General features: G+C 35.5%; 1 protein-coding gene across 17 annotated transcripts in view; it reads right to left on the reverse strand.

Annotated features, from left to right (window-relative positions):
• SOX6 (SRY-box transcription factor 6) overlaps nucleotides 1–21022 on the reverse strand; it is a 607305-nt gene that overhangs the window by 419152 nt on the left and 167131 nt on the right. The window contains exon 1 of one of the 17 annotated variants that reach the window (XM_032360350.1): nucleotides 4841–5050. The exons of 12 other annotated variants lie outside the window; for them this stretch is intronic. The gene's annotated coding sequence lies outside the window, so the exon portion shown is untranslated. Of the gene's footprint in view, nucleotides 1–4781; nucleotides 4802–4840; nucleotides 5051–21022 lie in introns of those variants that run through there. 4 more of the 17 variants (XM_032360351.1, XM_032360344.1, XM_032360349.1 and 1 more) reach the window with 4 other exon arrangements.

The raw sequence follows: 21022 nt of genomic DNA on the forward strand, positions 1-21022 counted from the left end.
GAGAAGGGCATTAAAATGCTGCACTGCTGCTAAACAGAGAACTTAATTGTTCTGGTCTTGTCCATTGAATCAACAACCTATTGTTGTGGACTTGAAAAATAAAGGACTGGAGAATGGGTGCCATGATGATTGGTCTGTGCGGCCATACCGGCACTCTGTAGAATTGTTTTCTTTTGAAACTCTTGATGGACTAGTAGTTTTGTTTAAAAGTAACATAAAAGGCGATTGTCTGGATAAAAAGTCCTATTTATTGAAATCCTTAGAAGCAGTTGCATGGATTTGTTCGTGACCCCTGAGATAAAAACATAGTGACCATAATAACACCATTTGTAGAGAGCCCTGTTACCACTGCCTACAGTAACATAAGATAAGAGACAGTCTTTTCTAGCTACTGTAGGAAGGAAGGAAGTACTTCTGAGCAGAAAGCAAGAATGATAAAAGGTCAAATACTGGATAAAGCTCATTAATCTCTGAAAGGGAGACTTTTAAAAATAATGCTAATTTAAGAATTCTGCACAATTGCTACAGATTCAAGCACATGTAAAAAGGCTCACAGCTCTTTTTTTTTTTTCTTTTCTCACTTTTGAGCTTCTTTCCTTTGCTTAAAAAAAAAGGATTAAAATAAAATGATTATTAAATAACTGAAGCAAAATGTCTCAGGATAACCTGGAGAAAAAAAAAAAAGGTTTCCAGATAATTATTCTTATGTTCATCCCCACTCTATAGCAAGAATAATAAAATGCTAGAGTTAAAGATTAACTAGTATAGGATTCTTAGCAGTAGAAAAGCACTGTTTACACATTGTAAAAGTGTCTTCTCTATGGAGCCACCGTACATGTTTTCTGTAAAGTCAGGTGGATTTTAGTGTTGAACTGTGGTGGGAGGGATTGTACTTTTTGTTAGGAGGTATTTTTGGGGTGGGGTTCTGTTTGTTTTTTTTAATCAAGTGAAATCTGCATTATATAAAAATGTATTAAATTGTAAATAAGACCTCTTGCTTCATTCAATCTGTGCTTTGCTTCATTTATCTTCATCTTGTTAGGCTAAATTAATTAACAATCTCACTGTTGCACACTTTCTCTTTTCATTACATCAAATAATGGCCCGTATATGCAGAAAGCCCTCACCACGGGAATTCTGTAACTCTACTGCTAAGAAGAGTTTGTGTATCAGTGCTATGATATTAACTAGATATATTCATTTTATAAGCATTTATCAAATGTACTTTTCATTGTTAACAACCAATTAAGCACCTAAACTCTTAATATATTATCAATAGAAAGCTATTAAAAAACTTAGCTAAACTAGAAGTTGCGAAATACTTCAAAAAGGAAAAAAATCGCATTGTATATTCACAACCAGATTTCACTATCCACGTTAGGCAAAAATCAGAAGAAACCTGCAAATTTGGCAGGTATGTTTTCACAGATACAACACAACGTTGAATAAAGGGTTTAAAAGACACACCCCTAGCTGTTCTATTCCTTGCTTTGGAATGTCTAACATGTGATAAATTGGATGATTGGAATTTCATTGGTAAATCCCATTATTTTAAATCTATAAGAGTGAAATGTGTTCAACTCTTTTGTAAGTTTTCTTTCAACCTGAAACACTGTGGCATCTGGAGCTATGCAAATGGACAAAACAGTAAAGCCCTTTTTAATCTTTCCCTGATCAACCAGTGCTTCTTTCTCCAATCACAGCTTTGTGCGTGATATCTTTCTGCTAGCATTTCTTATTTAATTAAAACAGACACTGACAGAAGGACATGGATTAGTACTGTAATGATGCATTTACTTAGATTAATCGGAGGCTCCTTTTAGAGTAATGGCTTAAACAAAGAACAAAAGGAAATTGTTATGAAACAGCCTTTTATCCCAGGCAAAGGTCGCATTATGAGGTTTTTAATTTTGTCAGCTTCTGTTATACTCTGCCTTGCTAGTGGAACATGAGAAGTGCTTTTACCCCCAATAAAGCCAGTTATTATAAAAACAGCCATTAAAGCTGCAAATTAAAATGTCTGGTTTTAAAACAGGTTACTTAGCTTTCAGAATCCTCTAATTAGCATGTTGTGCATTGTTGTGAGGAAAAGAAGACTAAAATGCTAATGACCTACCGCCAGGTGACCACACTGCTGTGCAAAATAATAAGGACCTTTCCAAGTAATATGATGAATTAACCCAGTACACGTTCCCCTATCTAGCACCTCTTCTCTGACTACTGATCAGTAATACTCAGCCTCTGTCCAGGGACTATGATTCTCAGCCCTCCACTTAACTACATACTCACTAAAAAGCAGACTTCTACCAGGAAAGAAAGTGAATGAAATAGCAACAGAGAGTCTGAAAGCAAAAAAAGACAACAGTCATTTGATGTCAAAGCACAAAGAAAGAATTAAAGCACCAGGCCCCTAACAAAACTACCTCATTGCCTCTTTCAACCAATACCCCCCCCCTTTAATAAGTTGAACTTTCAGAGTGTAAATGGAGTTAAGATTTGAAAGCTCAGTCTTCATTCACAACATTTACTTTTATACTCTGCTGTTTTTAAATGGCCTCATGTATATCCAGTTTCCCTTTTTTGAGCCTAAATTTTTTCCATTTTACTGACTCCACTCACGACCACCTCTTCTTCCCAGTAAAAATTCGCTCTTGACAAAGGATGTATAGGCCTTGGTGTTTCTTGCCACATGAATTTAACTTAATTACTTGCACCACTTGCATTCTTCACCTTATCTTTTTTTGTGGACTGAATGACTCTGTGCCCTGTAAGGCTAACATACATTAGCTGAAAATATAGACTGGGTGGAGATATAGCCAGAGTTCCTAAAATCAACCCACAAAGAAAACTTATTTCATTTTAAATCAAGTCTCACACAAGTATCACTGAGAGGCTAGCTCTAGGAATGTCTTGAAATCATTATGAAACACGTGTTGTCATTGAAACAGCAAGAAATCACTGGGTGGTCATCTGTGATATTTGCCCAGATGAGTCTTTTTAAAAAGAGGTTAACTGAGGTTGTATCAATTATCTATGGCCACAAAATTCCTGCAGGTTCGACCACCCCAAAACTCCATGACTTAAAACAACAAGGATTTATTTAGCTCATGTGTCTGTAGGTAAGTTTGGCATTTCTTCTGCTCTTAGCTGAGCACAGCTACATGTCTTGTGGTTGGCTGGCTTTTGGTTGATCTAGGATGGCCTTGGCTAGGACAACTAAAGTAATTCAACTATATTCCATATATTTCATCCTCCAGCAAACTAGCCCAGGTTTGTTCTTCTCGTGGTGACAGAAAAGAGCAAGAATGTGAACAGAAATGCACAAGTGCTTTTACAAGCCTCTACTTGATCACATTTGCCAACATCCCTTTGGCCAAAGTAAGTTAAATGAAGAATCCCAGAGTCATGAGGTGAGACAGAATACTCTGCTTTATGGAAGGGCACTGTAAAATTTCATGGAAAAGGTCATGGATACAAGTAAGGAAGAAGAAAAATTGGGACCTTTAAAGCAATCAATCTTAGCAAAGATGTCCAGGTCATTTTGAGCATTCCCAAAGTTCTTCAGAAGTAATTTCTGTGTTGTTCCATTATCACTAATGTAGTCTCGATAAACTACTCAAACTGGTATCATTTTTATTTTAATACATGACAAAAACTCTTTAAAAAACAATTAACAAACAACTCCACCCCCCACCTCCATTGATTTCCAATTTTAAAACTATAACCATAAAGCTAATTCTGAATTATGACCCATACGAGCTCACCATTTATTTTGGCTTACTGAGTGTTCACTTCAACAGCACATACACTAAAATATTTTGGCTTACTGACCTCTTGTGAATCAGTTATTCCTTGATAAAAGGCTTCAAAACCACAAACTTTGAGTCTCAGAAGGCTCCCTTCCACCTACAGAAGCAGCTAAGGTTGAGGATGTATCTAATGGATGTGGGTCCAAAATTTTGTCACTGTATCTCAGAAAGTATCAGCAGTTCCATACCACAGAATACCAGCAAACAGTATATTCCAGTCTTTCACCACAGCGGATAGCTGAAATAGCAAATCCCTATTGTTCTTCCAATATCTCTGACAGTCAAAAAGAAAAGCTAAGAAAATTGTTGGACTCACAGGGCTACATGATAGAGGGTGTCTTAATTTTAAACTCTATATATTTCTCTGTATGGGGCCATATGAAACAGAAGATCAATGAGGAAAGTATTCACGGAGGCTGTATGAATTTCAAAGACTTAATCTAACAGAGGCCCTGGCACATGGTTTTAGGGAGCTACCTAGAGCCTGTTACCCATCTTTCCGAAACTCAGATATACTCATCTAGCAGCAGTAGGAGTGATTACTGGGAAGAATTCCTAAACCCTGTGGCAAAGGAAATACTATCCTATATAGCACCACTCAACAATTATCCCTGTGAGCAATTAAAATAACCAGTGAAGTGGGTCTCCAAAAGGAGCCTTCAGCCATTCCTTCATTTGAGCCAGCACTGACAAAGAGGGCTGCCAAAGCTGGCACTAACACCCAAAGAACAAGAAAGAAAGGCCAGCAAAGCTCAATCCTGCATCCAAAGATATTAAAAAGGAAACTAAATGACATAGAGAAAACTATGTTAAGAATTACCCAATTAATGGAGAACAGAAAAAAATTCGCATAATAATATGGTTTTTAAGTTCTTTTTACTTTTCACATACCTTTACAACTTACTTCAGCAATAATTTGTTTTAAAGTGAAGCCCTAAGATATTGTTTGCCTTTTATAAACAAGGATGATACCTGGTGAGAATGCAATTTGCACTGGTTTTCTAATGTTTTGATCAACCAAATCTTCTCACCTGGTCTTTAGCAAGTATCAATCATTAGATCAGTCATCCAAAGCCATGGAACAGAGCACAGCTAAAAGGTCCATATAAGAATCAAGACAAGCATTGTGCCCTCATTAACACTAGGTTCTAAACAAACAATAGGCCCATGTTCACAGAGCTGTACTAATTCTTCTCAATAGGAGCAGCTTGGATTTAACTCAAATTTTCCTTTTAAAGGCTCTTTGCTTTGACAGAGAGACAAAAAGAAAGAGAAACAAAAGCACCTGGATATCAGAAAAGGCTTTCAGAGAACAAGGATGAAAAAAGAAAGCTTGGACTAAGAACAATTATCTTTGAATATTCAGTACCTGGTGCATAGTTGGTGCTCAAAAATTGTCTTGAATTAAATTGTGATACCTTTAGAACAGTAAGAAAGAAAACAGTCAGCCCCTCGCTTGTAAGAAATTGCATCAGTAGTCATATCAGATACCCAGAAAGGCCAAACTTAAAAAGTTCCTAATATTTGTGAATTATTTTTAATAGGATGAAATGAAATTATACATATGTCAAATTACATATGGACTCATACTTACTCCCCAGATTTTTTACAGAGATTAAAAACCTGACTAAAATTAACTCCCAAGAGAGTCTTGGAGGAAGAATGACGTCATAAATGGTTTAATATAACCAATGAGAAGACTGTGGGGCCTGAAGAAGAAGCTCTATCCTTGTACCTTCTAAGAGCATTAGGGACATAAACAAACTAATTAGAATGTATTTAAATTTCAGATCATGTGTAGCTCCAACTTTGGTTCAGGAAACTTCTTCAATGTTCAGTTAATGGTTTCTCTAGTAACCAGTCTCTTCCCTAACGAATGTCATCAAACTACCCTCTTCTTAATCCCAACTGATCACACCACAAGTCTGCCAAAAATATTCAAAGATAAAACACCGAAAAAATTACACACCATGACAGAGACTTATAAAAGCAACCTCCACACTTTACCAACATTTTTTTTTAACCAACATTTTTTCTATCCCCACCTTCCTCCCCACTAATTAAACTTAGTGCCTCTAGAAGAGGTAATACTATGAGTTCCTCTCACAATAAAATGTGTATGATTCCCAAATCACTTTTAAGGCTAAAATATCCTTGATTCCAAAACAAAATAAGCACACTATAAAAAGTGAAAATTATAAACTAATCTCATTTATGAACAGAATTTTAAAGATCCTTTAGATATTAATTCATTCTACAGTGTAAATGAAAATCCATCAAAAACAAGTGGGTTTTATCTCAGTAATGTTAGTTGGTTCAGAACATCTGTGAATAATGCCCTATTCACAGACTAAAGAAGAAAAATTCTATAAGCTTCTCAACAGATGTAAGAGATGCAAAAAAAAAAAAAAAAAAACTATAGAAAACATCATAGTTATTGGTAAATGTTAAGATGCATTCCCATGAAATATAGGTACAATCTCTTCCCTCAGTAAGACCTTCAGCTAATTGTAAATGGAATATCTCAAGATCAGGAAGACTATCCAAAATAAGACCCCAATGGAAGCTCTCTTCCAAATAAAGGAACAAAAGGGTTTCTCCCAGATGTGTACAGGCCATAGCAAGCTCTTTGTGGTAGGAAAAGTTTATTATATATCAAATGAAAACCAAAGAATACATAATAACATCTATGCTCTAATTACAGAAATGCGAACTTTAAAAAAAAAACACATGGACAAGGACTAGAAATAAGCAGGTAAAAGAAAAAACAGATGACATATTTTGAATTCTGTGTGAGATTTCATCTTTGTTCCTGGAATTTTAACATAAATGTAATAAAAATTTTAACAACAACAACAATAATAATAAAGGTCTATGTGACAACTCTAGGATACTATACTATGAGTAGGTTTGGGCAGAAGAGGTAAATAGGCAGTGAGTGGCTAAAAAGAAAGATCACCATGGAGAAGGGTTATAAGAAGAAGAAAGGAAGGGCTATTAGAAGTGGGTTCTGGGGCGCCTGGGTGGCTCAGCTGGTTGGGCAACTGCCTTTCACTCAGGTCATGGTCTCAGGGTCCTGGGATCGAGCCCCACATTGCGCTCCCTGCTCAGTGGGGAGCCTGCTTCTCCCTCTCCCTCTGCCTGCCTCTCTGCCTGCAAATAAATAAATAAAATCTTTAAAAAGAGAGAATTTAAAAAAAAAGAAGAAGTAGGTTCTGGGGCCTGGAAAATTTAAAAAAGAAGAAGAAGAAGAAGAAAATAGAACAAGTGTATGGATTTTTTTTTCCCCCTTGGGTTAAAAAATACAGTTCTCTGGGGCACCTGGGTGGCTCAGTTGATTAAATGTCTGACTCCTGCTTTTGGCTGCGGCTCAGATCATGATCTCAGGGTCATGAGATCAAGCCGTGTCAGGTTCATATTCGGTATGGAGTCTATTTGAGATTCTCTCTCCCTATCCATCTCCCTCCCCTGCCTCTCAAATAAATGGGTAAATACTTAAAAAGAAGGAGGAGGAGGAGGAAGAGGAGAACAAGATGATGATGGAGGAAGAGGAGAAGGAGAAGAGGAAAAAGAAGGAGGAGGAGGGGGAGAAGCAAGTTTCTCCTAGGAATTTTACATTTTGAACTATATTTGTCTGGGTTGCATACTTGGGGTCATTTGAGGAAAGGGGAAATCCTACTAAATGATAGATAATGGAACTTTGAAATCCACTGCCTCTGAGAAATTCCACCCATATAACTAAGTGTGAATGCCATTCCAAATGTGCTGTTGTCTGCATGGACCTTAAAGTTTAAGTATTCTGTAACTTTGACTTGATGTTACAATGGTTCTAATGGGGGCCTTGGTCTCATGGACTAGTTAGCACCCCAACCTCTGAACACGATCATTTCCTAATGAGGGCATAAACACCTAGGGGACTTAAATCTGAAGCTCTTAGATCTGAGGAACATATCTATCTGCTATAAGATTTAGGGAGAAAACAGTGTCAACTTAAAAACTTGTCACTTAAGGCTTGCCAACTTAAAAAAGACCAAATTTGACTGACAATATACATCCCTGAATGGCAGGGAAAAAAGCAAGAAAACCTAGTATATAAAATGATTCACTATTGCTTGAGAGATGATCAAACACCAACCTAGTGTCTATATACATATTTTACATTCATATTTCAAACACTGTGAAAAGACAGATAAAATGGAGCTCTCCTAAAAGGCAAATATAAGTTAAAAACATTGCCCCCTTTAAATGTGATTTACAAACATCAAGTACAACTTGCATAAGATTTGGAGAATAAATTTTCATCAAAATTCCAGTTATTTATTTGTATAACAGTATCCAGTTCCATTTTGTGTTTTCCAAGCTAATGAGAAGATCTCTAATTTGAGATAAATCCATTAAAGTTGACCTTAAGTTTAGAATTACATATTAATGAATAAGATTAACAAAATTTCACAAGCAGAGGATATTTCTTCAGAGCATTGGTAAAGTACTCTCCAATTCCTGTCAAAGTTGTACATCTAACAAAAAATATCAAACTACAATAGATAAGTGAATATTAAAAATATAAGCAAATTTCAACTTGTTTTATTTAAAAAGGAAAACTACATATTTACTTTTTGAAATTTTTATTTATTTATTTTAGAGAAAGAGTGCACATGTGCACAAACAGGGGGAGAGAGAGAGAATCTCAACCAGACTCTATGGTGAGTGTGGAACATGATGCAGGGCTCAGTCTTACGACCCTGAGATCATGATCTGAAGCCCCAAGAGTCAGATGCTCAAGTGACTAAGCCCCCGAGGTGCCCCCCAAAACTGTATTTTTTAACCCAGGAAAAAAATCCATAAACTTGTTCTATTTTCTTTTTTTTAAAGTTTTCTCTATTTTTTGAGCATAGTGGACACACAATTTATATTAGTTTCAGGTGTATAACGTGACTCAACAACTCTATACATTATGCTATGCTCAGTACAAGTATAGCCACCATCTGTCACCATACAACCCTATTACAATACCACTGACTATATACTTTTAATGACGTGCCTTTTATTCCTGTGACTTATTAATTCCATAACTGGAAGCCTGTATCTCCCACTCCCCTTCATTCATTTAACCCATTCCCCCTTACCCCTTGCCCTCTAGCAACCATCAATTTGTTCTCTATATTTGTATATCTGTTTCTGTTTTTTGTTTTTTCATTTGCATTTTTAGATTCCACTTATGAATGAAGTTACATGTTATTTCCCTTTCCCAGTCTGACTTATTTCACTTAACACAAAAACGTGTTCTACTTTCAAAATCACATAACTTGAAGTTTAAAACTTATCTAGTTATATCATCTCATTTGCATTTTATTCTTTGAGAATACTAATTATTTCAATGGGAAATATAATGACCTTCATCATATCACCCCACTCATTTGTGCTCATGGAAAGAAAGTGAAATAAATATACTTCATTATTGGATAAGTCAATCAATGGACATCGAAATATTTCTCCAAATCACACATATCCATCCACCTTATCAGTTGTGTGGTTAGTTGTACAATCCCGATTGTATTCATAAGAACACTTTAAGTTGTGATAAAAAAAACTAACTCAAAGTAGATTTGAAAAAAAAATTCTTGGCTCAACATAACTGCAAAGTCCTGGCTTCTGACATAGCTGGACTCAGTATTAAAATGATGTAATCAAGAATTGGTCTCTCTCCATCTCTCAGGCAGGTTCTCTCACTTCAGGGGCAAAGATGACTATCAGAAACTCCAGGTTAGCAATGACAGTAGAAAGGCAGGGCTTCTTTCCCATTAATTCCCAGCAAAGTTCCCAGGATTAACTATCATTGGCCTGGCATAGATAACATGTTTATTTCCTAATTAATCAATGTGACCAGGCATATAGAATGCCCACTCTCTGACTTGGGAAGGTAATGTCAGCTCAACCCCAACCACATTTATCAAAAAAAACATTGTTCTAAAAACAAAAACAAAAACAAAAAAACCAAGGCACTTTTATTAGAAAAAATACTGGGAAGAGAATACAGTAAACTGCATGTACTTATAATTTATGAGTTACTTTTTTCCAATAATTATTACAATGAAGTAACTTCAGAAAAAGACAATAATAACAACTATAAACTCTTTATTGTAATTGGAGTTGCACAGCAAAGATTTATTTGAATTGTTTCTAACAGTCCCAAAATAGGAACAAAAACTATGAATCTAGTCATCCTTAAGGTAAGTGAAAACAAAGGATATTTTCTTTTGATAACTTTAATTCCATTTCCTCACTTCAGGGCCAGCTATCCCAAGGTACTCTTTCTATCCTTCTTTCTATCTTTAGCCATTGGTAAGTTAAAAATCCCTGAAACACTTAACAAAGATTTATAGTAGCCTATGGTCAAGCTACTTTCCCTAGAAATGTATTCATGGGCCTCTAAACACTATCAAAACTGCTCTGGAGCCCAGCTATAAACATGTTTCTTTATGAGGTCAAGAAAACCAGCACCTTTATTTTGAATCAAGATCTCACATAACTTAACTGATTTATCTTTTTATTTGAAAGGACTTCTACACTTTAAATTCATATGCACAAAAGAAGAACATATTAAGCTATTATTGTCCGTTTATATCTTGGGTTGAATATGACCATCAAATGTTTTCTTGAAAGAAAGATTTTATATGAGAGAATGGAAGAAGAACACAAATGCAAAGAATGCCTGGGGAGTGTGGAAAAGCCATTAATGGAATGAGTGGATGAGGCATCAAAGCAATATTCATTGATGTCAAATTCATTCACACATTCATTTTATGCAGGTGTTTAGAGCGCAAATTATGAGCAAACTACCGTGTTAGAGACAGTACCAAGAAGCATAGTATAGACCTCACTCCAAAATCATGATTGGCAAGAGAGACAGAAGGAACAGGAGAAGTAATGGTGAGGGTGATAGGTCAATTCGTTCTTTACTCACTAATCACAATCTCCAGATTTTGTTCAGGGACAAACAATAAATAACACACTTCATATTTTTAAAAGATGTTGCATTCAACTCATCTGCAAATCAAGAAACCACTTCCTCCTGAACTCCCAGGATAATATGAAAACAGTAAAAGCAATCAACACATACAAGAAAAACCAAATTTAAGAAAAGCAACACAAATTTGGTAAATTGTTAAAGGAATTGGGAGTGGGGAGGCTTTCAAAATTTTTAATTAACTCAATAATTATATACTGAGTGCTTATAAAAAGTACGTACTATAAGGTCACATAAGTTATTTAAGATGGATTTGATTTAATATACCTGTCTCTAAAGAAAAAAATTTGATCAGAAGTGAAGAGAAAGGAAGATTCACAGAAACTACAAAAAGACAAATTACGACTAGCACAAAAAGAGAAATACAAAATACTATGGCAGTTCAAATGATATGAGACCAGAGAAGACTACACAAGGAGGTGGGACTTGAAAGATGAAAAGAAATATTCCAAGTAAAAGGAATGGTATGAAAGAGAAAAGACAAACTGTTTCTATTATAATCAGTTCAAATGTATATACAGGATTTTAGATGAATATATCCCATTCATACATCCTATTTTTTTAAAAATCCTACATTTTAAACACATGGTATTATTCAATATTAGAAGATTCTGAGAGTTATCAATAATGCATGCTAGAATAGCAGTTATCATATTTGCAATGTATAAAGAATGGGACACTTCATATACTATCTACATTGGGCATCACATGCCAAAGATACCCATTCTCAATTTTTTTTATTATTTATATTTTAGCAAATGAGCAATAAAATATGAAGTAAGCCTCCCACACATAATGGGAAGTATGTTTTAATGTTTGAGAGGCTAGACATGTAAATTACCTGCTTAATTGGGCATGAAAAATCTGTATCTCTTTACCATAAAAACAATTGGACTTTTGTTACCTTGTGGCCAACATATAAAATGTATACCATTTGCACAAATACACCATTAGCTACATAAGCAGAATAAATGATTGATCATGAGAGATATCTGGAAACCTCAAGAATATCTGACAGTCTAAACAGCATGGCATTGGGCAAAATAATAGTAAGGAGAATCTAGGAGAAAATAATGTCTCCTTACTATATAAATGTCTGGGTTAAAAGAATAAAGGCTTGAAAAATACTAGTAGGATTTGGGGATTGTCCTCAATTTTAAATATTTAGTATAAAACTTAGCACATGTGGCCCCCCAAAGGCTTTTTCCCAAAATTAAGCTACTTAAAGAATATACACTCACTCCACTAGCCTACCTATCACTGTACAATGAACATGATCACAAAGCTTCCCCAAAAAAGGTATTTAACAGTAGGTTAAAGTGAAACTAGATACAATTTGACTTCCAAGTATACTCTGATCAGTTTGAAAAATCCACTTTCACATTCAGAATCAAGTGCAATAATTCATAGTCAAATCAAACTTGAACAGAAAAAAAATACATGTCCATACAGATGGCCAACAAACACATAAAAAGATGCTCAACATCACTCTTCATCAGAGAAATACAAATCCAAAGTACAATGAGATACCACCTCACACCTGTCACAATGGCTAAAATTAACAACACAGAAAATAACAGGTGTTGGCGAGGAAGTGGAGAACTGACACTGTACATAGGAATAAAAACTGTTGCATCTATCACTCTGAAAAATAGTATGGAGGATCCTCAAAAGGTTAAAATTCAAACTACCCTATGACCTAGCAATTGCACTACTAGGAATTTACCCAAAGATACAAAAATACTAATTTGAAGGGATACATGCACCCGATGTTTATAGTAGAATTATCAACAATAGCTACATTATTGAAAGAGCCTAAATGTCCATTGACTGATGAATGGATCAAGGAGATGTGGGGTGTAGACACACACACACACACACACACACACACACACACACACACACACAGGAATATTACTCAGCCATCAAAAAGAATGAGATCTGGCCATTTCCAACAAAGTGGATGGAGCTAGAAGATATTATTCTAAGCAAAACAAGTCATTCAGAGAAGGACAAATACCTACCATGTGATTTCATTCATATGTAAAATTTAAAAAACAAAACAAATGAGCAAAGGGCAGGGAGAGAGAAAGAGCAAACCAAGAAACAGACTCTAAACTATAGAGAACAAACTGATGGTCACCAGAGGGGAGGTAGGTGGGGGGGATGAATTAAACAGGTGATGAGGGTTAAGGAGGGCAACTTGTTGTGATTAGCAGTGTGTGTTTTCTGTGTTAAATCACACAATCCTACACCTGCAACTAATATTACACTGTATGCTAATTAACTGGAATTTAAATAAAAACTTGAAACATAAAAAAAGTAAAAAAATGCATGTCCAGATAGAGCCTTTTATGCCAAACTCCCTATAGCACGACATGCCAACTTTCCCCACTAGGCAGTCTCATGTTTCTAGCATTACTATTTGCAAAGGAAATATGAAACTACAGATAGGTACAGAAATTTCTAAAATGTTATCTAGTCTCTCTGGTACTATAACTATGTGAATCCTAGGAAGTTTTCCAAGGATGACATTTTAGAGATCCCACTGCCTTCAAAATATCAAATTTGGGAAACTGAATGCCACCTGACAATTCCTGGAAAAAACTGATGCTAATTTGTACCAGCTACAAAAGTAAATATGTCCAAATTTTTTTTGAATTAAGGATTCCTCATTTCAACAGGTTTACCAGTTAATCTCAGAATTTGAATTTCAACTGTCAACAACACATAATCATGCCCAATCACATCCTTCAAGAACTTTATGTACTTTCCTCCTCTTGTCAACATTTCCTATATTCTCACTCATCCGCTCACTCACTCAACAAATATTTATTGGATGTTTACTATCTTCCATGCATTACAAGTAGCAAGGAAACAGAAGTTTTTGTTCACTTTGGGAGCTATAGAATTTGTGACAGAATATCATAATAGAGTCCTATAAGGCTGATATTAAGTACTCTAAATCTGAGCTAATAATTGGACAGGCAGAATGGGAAACATGGAGACAAAGATGCTTCAGAAACAATCCCTCCACCTCTCACTCTGAACCACAGAATGAGGAATCAGAACTAGTTGTTTAATCTGAAGCCTCATATTTGTGCTCTTTTTTTTTTAAGATTTTATTTATTTATTTGACAGAGAGAGATCACGAGTAGGCAGAGCAGTAGACGGGGGGGGGGGGGGGGGAGCAAAACAGAGAGCCTGATGTGGGGCTTGATCCCAGGACCTTGAGATCGTGACCTGAGCCGAAGGCAGAGGCTTAACCCACTGAGCCACCCATGTGCCACTCATATTCGTGCTCTTGATACTAGACCAATTAACTAACCCTCAAACAGGACTTGCTGGGAAAGTTGAAGCATTGTTCTGCTTGAAGAGAGGAAGTGAGCTGCTTTTTTTAAGAAGGAACTAAGCAATAACATGCAGAACTGAAAAATCCAAATATGTTTTTTAAAACATCCATATATTAGCCCTTTGAGGCTAACCGTGACTATCTAATTGATGAGAAAGCTAATGGCAAAATATTTATTTTGGTTTCCATCCAGACTGTAACTGCATTGCCTTGTAGTACACCCACACCCCTGGCCCATCCCATCAACTGATGGCATATTGTGTTTCCTATCTAAAAAGCCCAGACACAGGGCTAGAATGTGACTAATTCAGCAAAAATCCGCAACTACTATGGGGTAGTAAGAAGTAAAGAGGTCAGAAAGATCCTTGGCAGGCATTTACAATCCCCAGCCAGTTCAGGCTTCTGCCTGACAGATGATGCCACAGTTTTTAGTATTTAGAAGGATTCTCATTTCCCAGAGGACCAAAGTCTACACTAAAAATAGAGAGAGAGAGATGGAATACAATAAGGACTAGCATGCAATAGAGGAGAGGAAAAGAGGGAAAGATTTTACTACAAATTGCCAGCAACTTAATTTGGAAGAAAAGGAATTCATTTTAGAATAGATTTTTTAAATTCTTATATTTGAATCTATTTCTTATTTATGAGAGAAATGTAAATATACCCACAGAGTGCAATCCCCTAAACCTTATGCAGATATTAATTAGTACAAAGGAATTGTCAACAATTTAAATTTGTTTCCAAATCTTTTCATGCAAAGTGATCCCCACTTCTAACTCTCTTGGTTTTTATTATTTTATAGTGCTTTGCCCATTATAAATTACTTCTCTTAGTCTATTCTGTAACTAGTATTTTCTCACTGGGTAAAATATTTTGAAATGTTCTCTTAACAAACTGAAATTTCTGATCCCACGGCTTCAAAAAATATGATGATATTATGGGGGGAAAATGTGCATTTTCTGGAATATTTATCCAGTTGGTCCTCACACGTCATCCTAAGCTCATGAGTGCTGAGAATTCTTCATTTATATATTACAGCCACAGACATCTAAAATTGTATTTTGCCCTCGCCTTACACCACCACATCCTGGTAAAGCTATTGAAATTGATGCATACAAGGTAATCATCATGCCAATGAGGACATACAGACCGTATCTCAAACACTCCTGAAATGGAAAGTACTTCTCTACCTTCTTCAAATCAAAATCCATAAAATAAATTATTTTAAACAAGTGATATGATGGTCATTATTATTTTATTTTCCTCTGCTTTCTAATGCTACAAGAAGCAAAAAAAAAAAAAAAAAATAGCCTAGGATCCAAATGCATTCATTGTAAGAGGAGATTGGAGAATTTAAGACTAAATTATTATCTCGAGAACATGGTACTCAGGCAATGGTAGCACCACAAGGTAACTGTCAACTTAAAACAAATACCATACAATGTTTCTACTGTCAAGGCAGAATATAACAATTAGCCTTAAGGAAAGTGCATCCGGAATAGGAGAAATGGGAAGAAGTGACAAATGTTTAGCCTGAGGCGGACTTCAATCTGGCAGGGTTCCCCACATATTCCTAATAACATTCAGTGGACCAAATATCCTTGGCTCTCTCTTATCTGTTACTTGGGAATTAAAAACAAACAGTGGTAGACAAAAACTGTGTGTTGGCGATAGGGGCGACAGGAAGAAACCTGGATGCCAGGCTTCAAACAGTTAAGCGCAGGCACCTTCAACTAATATGGAAAGTTAAACAGAAATTTTTTACAAGCTGGCACCGGCTCACATAATGAGATGCATTGTCAGTCCTCACTAAGTGAAATATTTGTGTTGCCATGCAGCTAAACAAATGCCTTTTTTCACTTTCACTTAAAACAGCCTCCCACTCCTATTTCTCTCAACAGTAGAGGCAGGCCTCGCTGGGTAACATGTGTAGTCTGGGCAGCATGTTTCCTGCTACCCCACAAAAGGAGTATATATGTTAATATTCCGGATTTGTGGGGAATTACAGAAACTCCACACATTAAAACCAACATAAAATTTCTGCTATTTTACTATCTTCACTTATCAATCAATGCGACTTGGCACAAAATGAAATAATACAGTGGCATTAAAATCACTAAACATTCAAGAATGTGGCAACATTTTTTCACGTCATTGGCACATTACTATTCATAATGCTACAGCGATCTCCTATATAAAATATGATGAATTCACAAGTATGATTATCAAATTTATGGTGTGTGCTCACTACACCACACATTATGGTTTTGTAGCTTGTTTGCCCTGAAGTAACAAAGATTTGCATAGAGCTTAAATGAGTATGGTCTATACAAACTATAGTTAAAATATTATTACAGTTATATGCTTTTCTATATAAACCAGTAAAAAAAATCATATTTCCTTCTTCTTTAGGGCAGTATTTTATTACAATTAAATGAAAAGCTTAGCTCTGCTATTTCTCTGAAAACAAAATCAAGACCAAAAGAGATATAGCTCAGGAATAAGACCTGAAAACCATAGTGAGAAATTTTTAAAAAATAAAAATTTTAAAAGCCTAATAAATGCCTAAAGCCTAACTAACACAAAGCCCAGCAGAGTATCTTGTTTTATCTAAAAAATAAGAGTATTATTTCTCTGAAAAGAAAAGAAATAAAATGAAAAGAAAAGGAAAAGGAAAAAACCTCCCAAGTATCTAACATTTATACAGTAATGGTGAAAAAGCTACATAGCTGGCTTTTCCTTGCCCTTAAACTGCTGTTTGAGGCAACCTGGTATTTTAAACCTCATTTCCAGGGCCCCTCCCATACTTACTATCAAAACTATGGTAATAGCGGATCTCCAGCTGCTTAATTCAACATAGGGCCCCTTCATACCTTCAAAATGCTTTTCCAGAGTTCAAAATCAGAGAGTATTCCAAAGAGCTATTCTCTTTGAGTTTAAGAAGCATTCTTCTATAAGAGGAAAAAGAGTGACAAATCTTTAAAATTTTTCTAAGATTTGTCAAAGTGAATCAAACTCATAAGTAATTCTTCAATTCTGTTTTTAAACATTACTTGGGAAATAACATATTCCACCTTGAATAATTGACAGCTGTCACAAAGGTAATTGTTCTCTTCTTACTCTGACCTTTTTAGGCTCTTGCTCCAGTGAAAAGTTAAACCATGCTTCAAATAAAACAAACAAGGCAAGACAAAAGAGTAAAAAAAAGAAGAAATCTCCAGGGTGAATATAAATTGAGGAAAAGGTAAAAAAAAAAAAAAAAAAAAAACACCTAACTAAAACTGATATGCTACAATTATTAAGATTTTTAGAGGAAATGTACATTTTTTTTCCTAGTCTAATTCAGGATTGTATTTGCTTTATATGAGTATTTGAAGAAAACTTTGTAAATCTTTCCAACTTGAGACAAGAGCAGCAAACTACATTTTCCAAGGAGAAGTTTAAAATAAGTGAAAAATGTGTATTCCTTTCCTTTCTCATAAAATTTCAACACTGAGGTTAACATTTAAAGATGAATACTTTCTATGGCAAAGGGGTATATTCAATACAACTCCCCAAACACATGCAAGTATATCTGAGCAGAACACTGCCTAAACTAATGGTAACTTCCTCCTAGTGAAAGACAATGGGAGAAAAGAGGTAAATAAAAAAAAAGAACTGTGATTCTAAAAGATTTCCCACAAATAGGTTGTGTGCTTTTTTTTTTCTTTTTCTTCAGTGTTAGGACTGCCTATATTACAACTAAGTTGGGTGAAAAATTAATTTTTGTGTTACATTTTTTAACCTCTTTACAATATGAGAAAAAGCCCCATGTTTATTAAGAGGTAATTAGTCCTTTGGATCAATTACTCCTCAGAATACTGCATTGTTTGGCTTATCCCATACCTACATCAGGGTTATTTATCAAAGGTGTCCATAAGTGGGAAACACAAAACAGACCAAGGACAGTGTGTCTTTCAAGCTTAGAAGCACTTAGCAGATCCCTGGGCCTCCAACGCCTAACAGATTTAACCAAGACTTTTCACACAGTCAGGTAAAGAGGGTCAGGCTAGTCAGCAGATGTCCTATTCAGATAACAAAGAGAATATTTAAGTGACAATGTGAGGAAAAAAAAAAAAAAGCAAAATGGATACAAACCCACTGAACCATGTCTCTTTTTTGCTCTGCAGAACTCAACCTCAGTCTAACAAGAACATTATCTATATTCTTAAGCAAATATGAACAAATATGAAGACAAGTGCACATATTTAGCAACAAGTACATGAAAATAAAACACTTAAAGTAAATCAGCATATCATTGTTAAGCAAGATAACATATCTGAACTCTCTCTAAAGATTTAAGACAAACACAATGACTGCATGTTGGTATTCCAGTCTCATATAATGGAAGAAAGGAAATGGAAGGATTTTTGCAGTTTTGGGGACAATTTGTCCTTGACTTCACTTCTAATTTAACATTAGTATCTATCAAGTCCAATTTTGCATAAGATTGCATAAGATACAGAGAATGTGCAAATAAGGGATTGTTATTAATATTCCAGGCTGTTGTATTTCATATCCCTAAAGAGATAAAAGTATTATCATGTTAACAAAGCTATTGGTAAAGTCACTTCAGTTCCTATATGTGATCCTTTGTAATGCCAATTTCCTCAACGATATACATTCAGAAAACCATAATAATGATGAAGAGAAGAGAACCCCCATAATACTAAGGAAACCAAGTTGGAGAGTAGCTTTCACCTAGAATCAGAGAGGAAATGACTGTTCTTATTCTCTTCAGTGGTCAAGTTTAAAGAATAGTTTTCAGTTATCCAAGGCCATGTTTCAGCTAAAAAATAAAAATTAAAAAAAAAAAATTTTAAGCTGTGAATGAAGAAACTTTACAAAGGCACTGTTAAGTATTGGAGTAGAAGTACTGTAGGAATTAGGGCCAGTTTAGACATTATTTCCAACCATCTGCATCAAATATGCTTCATTAAAACAGAACCATATGGAAAAAAAGCTAGCAATTAACAGTTTCTACACGTGCCTCTAGTACAGTAGATTTCTAACTTGTAGTAAAACTGACTAAACATCTTCCATGTTGCTGCTCTGTAGGACTTGGCAGCAGTCCCTAGACTTTTGTCATCCTCCACACCAGGTCATTTCAAGATATTGCTGGGTTATAGGAAACACATCAAGTATTTTGTTACTTTCCTTGCAGTTGGTATCAGCCATTAAAACAAACCTAGGTTTACTGAAATAATCAGCCTCTCAAATAACAACTAATACTACATACTGCAAAAAACATATCCACTTTTAACTTAAAAGGTCATATCGATGAGTTTTACATTTGATAGTTCATGTCTCTTAACAATGGACATATAATGTTACAATAGTATTTATAGTATGTAGAACTATTTTTGACCTCAGGAACTCTAGCACAATGATCTCTGCAAAGAATAGACATAAATGGTTTCATTATTGCCACTATCAACAAATATCAAACTACAGATAGGACATTATGTCAGGTACTAGTGAAGACATAGTTCTGGTTCAGATCAAATTAATATCTAACCAAAGTCAGGGGTAAGAGTTGCAAAGTCCATGGACCATTGATATCATGTACAAAATGCCAGGCATGGGCATGTTTTCTAGAAAAACTTCAATAGTTTTCAAAGGGCTCTCAAGAGTCCATGGCTTGACTGAACTCTACATTGGAAACTAATGATACACTGTTAACTAATTGAATTTAAATAAAATAAGCTAAAAAAATTTTTTTTAATTTTTAAAGAGTCCATGACTTGAACAGAAGTTAAGAGCTCCTGTTTCTCACATGGCATTCCTTTGACTTCTGGCCTCCACCCATTTCACACATAGCTTTTCAGAAGTGGTCAAACATATTTGATCATGATCTAGGGTTAAAAGAAAAAAAAAGTAATAGTTCTGGTTCTTAGTGGCTTTGCAGTCTAGTTGGAGAGATTAAATATACATGAAGTGATAAAGGTCTGGATGAGAATAATGGGAATTTTTTAAAAAGAAGAAGAGTGAATTTTCATTCCCTTCACCTTTATCCAGGAAAACTGCAGACCACTTTAGATTTTATTCACTGTACAAGGGTGCACAGATGAAGGAGCAAGTAGGATACTAATGTAGCCAGCACTCCACTCACTAAGCCACGTAGCCCGGCATAAAGCTGCAACCATCTAAAGGAAAAGGCACCTAGGAGGAAAGGTTTCACCAATTCACCAAGCCATGCTACTAGGGGAGGCTACATCTCCCCAAAAAAGTCTATTTCTTTCTAATTTACACATTCATAACATATACCATTTTTTGCTGCTACCACTCTAGTCCAAGCTATCATCATCTCTCATGTATTAGCCTCTTAACGAGTGTGCCTACTTCCACATCTGCTTTTCTAGTCTGTTTTTCTCACAGCAGTGTGTTTCTTTTAAAAATGTAAATTATAGGGGCACCTGGGTGACTCCATCCTTAAGTATCTGTCTTTGGCTCAGGTCACAATCCCCGGATCCTGGGATCAAGCCCCACATTGTGCTCCCTGATCAGCAGGAAGCCTGCTTCTCCCTCTCCCCCTGCTTATATTCCTTCTCTTGCTGTCTCTCTGTCAAATAAAATAAAATCCTTTAAAGAAATGGAAATCACATCATGCTCCTCTCTTAAATCCTCCAATGGCTTCCCATTTCACTTAGATAAAAGTCACAGTCTAGAAGACACTCCTTGATCTGGCCACCAATAGTCTATCAGCATCACCAACTTCACTTTTACTCACTCAGTTGGATCTAATCACACTATTGGTAGCAACTCTTCTTTAAACAGCCAAGTACCTTCCATTTC

Source organism: Mustela erminea, chromosome 9, assembly GCF_009829155.1.
Source record: "Mustela erminea isolate mMusErm1 chromosome 9, mMusErm1.Pri, whole genome shotgun sequence".
NCBI lineage: Eukaryota > Metazoa > Chordata > Mammalia > Carnivora > Mustelidae > Mustela > Mustela erminea.